At 37.8% G+C, this 2,407-nt stretch overlaps 1 non-coding gene across 1 annotated transcript; it reads left to right on the top strand.

The window, feature by feature from the left end:
- The first annotated feature begins 2,300 nt into the window (after positions 1–2,300).
- Positions 2,301–2,407, top strand: LOC131174202 (small nucleolar RNA R71). The gene has a single exon (XR_009144450.1). It is a non-coding gene; the product is annotated as a small nucleolar RNA R71 (small nucleolar RNA).

Raw genomic sequence — 2,407 nt, 5'->3', positions numbered from 1 at the left:
TTATTTTCATTTTTGACCACCGTCATTCCACCCTTTTTTGGAACAATATGTACTAGGCTCACCCAATCTTCGAGATGGGATATATGATCCCTGCATCAAGCAACTTCAAAATTTCCTTTTTAACAACTTCTTTCATATTTGGGTTCAACCTCCTTTGATGTTCAATAGATGGTTTACAATTTTCTTCCAAACTGATTCTATGCATGCAAAAATGTGGGCTTATTCCCTTAATGTCATCTATGGTGTATCCCAAAACTTTCCTAAATTTTCTCAACACTCTTAACAACTTATCAGCTTCTAAAATACTCAAGTTTGCATTTACAATTACTGGATAAGTGTTATTAGTGCCAAGAAATTCATACCTGAGCTGAGAAGGAAGTTGCTTAAGTTCTACCTTAGGTGCATCTTCTTCCTTGAATGATGATTGCTTAAATTCTGCTTTTTCCTTTTGTGTGAGTTGAAAAACTGGAGCAGAAATGAATGGTGGACTTCCCTCTAAGTGTTGAGTATATGCAGCTACATGAGGGTTGTCATAGTCTATGCCTCCTCCATGAACCAAACAATTTTCAAGTGGATCTTCTGGATATTTCTTTCTGAAGTGTTCTTCAACCAGCTCATCAATAATATCAACTCTCAAGCAAGTATCAGCTTCAGAATGATGCTTCTTCATAGAGTTATTAATATTGAAAATTAATTGCTCTTCACCAACCCTAAGAGTAAGCTTTTCTCCTTTCACATCAATCAATGCTCCTGCTGTAGCTAGAAAGGGTCTCCCCAATATAATTGGAATATTGGAATCTTCCTCCATGTCCAAGATGACAAAGTCAACAGGTATATAGAACTTTCCAACCTTCAGGGGCACATTCTCCAAAATCCCTTCAGGATACTTGATTGTTCACTAATCAAGAGAAATGTGGGTTGGCTTTAGATCTCCCATGTTGAGCTTCTCATAGATAGAAAGGGGCATAAGGCTAACACTGGCCCCTAAATCACATAGAGCTTTTGTAGAACAAGACTCTCCAATGTGGCATGGAATTGAAAAACTCCCTGGATCCTTAAGCTTTGGAGGAAGTTTCCTTTGGAGGATAGCACTACATTCTTCTGTCAAAGCTACAGTTTCATCATCTTCAAGTTTTCTCTTGTTTGAGAGAATTTCTTTCAAGAATTTTGCATAAGAGGGCATTTGTGAAAGAGCATCAACAAAAGGCACATTTATGTAAAGTTTCTTCAAAACCTCTAAGAACTTCCCAAATTGCCTATCAAGCTTGGCTTTGTGAAATCTTTGTGGAAAGGGAAGTTGTGGCTTGTAGGGCTCAGGAGGTATATATTTCTCTTCTTTTTCTTCAAATTTCTCTTTACATTTTTCTGCACTCTCTTGTTTTTCACTCTCATCAGTTCCTTTTTCATTTTCTCTCTTCTCACTGTTTTCACTCTTCTCATCATTTATAACTTTACCACTTCTTAAAGTAATAGCTTGACAATGCTCTCTTGGATTTTCTGGTTGACTTGGAAGCTTTCCAAAAGATTTGGCACTTGAGGAAGATGCTTGTTGTGCAATCTGGTTTTCCAGCATTCTGTTGTGTGTTTGCATTTGTTCCAGCCTTGCTTTCACCTCTCTCATCTCCTCATCATGCTTATTTTGGTTGGCAAGAATCTGTTGCAATAAAGCTTCAGTGGTGGAATTTCGTTCTTGCTGTTTTGGTGGAGGGTTCATATTTTTCTGCTGAAAATTGGGCAATGGTTGCCTATTTTGCTGATATGGAACTTGACTCTGCTGTTGTGGTTGAAAATTCTGATTTTGAACTTGACCTTGCTGATTGCCCCATGAAAAGTTGGGATGATTCCTCCAATTTGGATTGTAAGTTTGAGAATAAGGATTCCCCATTTGCTTGTTTCCATAATTACCAACATATGCTGCTTGTTCTCCATAATCTACTCCACAGCTGGTTGTTTCCTCTGCATAAGCCACTTGTTGTGAACTTCCAGCTGATGATGTTGAACTAACCAACATACTCAAATCTTCCATTTTCTTAGCAAGGACATTTGTAAGTGCATCAAACTTTGCATTAATCATGTTGAATGGATCAAGATCATACATTCCAGCAGCTTGCCTTTTCTGAGTTGGAGCTGGTCCTCTTGGACTACTCCAAAGATGAGTATTCTTTGCAATTTTCTCTAATAACTCATAAGCTTCATCTTCATGCTTTATAATAAATTCTCCTCCTGTTTGAGCATCAATAATTCCTCTGATTGCAGGAGTGACATTTGTGTAGAAATTCTGATTTATCATCCATTTTGGAATGGCATGATGTGGGCATAATCTCTCTAATTCCTTCCATCTCATCCATGATTCATAGAGAGTTTCATCTTCTCTTGGTCTGAAAGCTGTCATTTGATTCCTCAGCTC

This window comes from Hevea brasiliensis, chromosome 15 (assembly GCF_030052815.1).
Source record: "Hevea brasiliensis isolate MT/VB/25A 57/8 chromosome 15, ASM3005281v1, whole genome shotgun sequence".
NCBI classification, from domain to species: Eukaryota; Viridiplantae; Streptophyta; class Magnoliopsida; order Malpighiales; family Euphorbiaceae; genus Hevea; species Hevea brasiliensis.
This window is presented reverse-complemented; position numbering and strand designations above follow the sequence as displayed.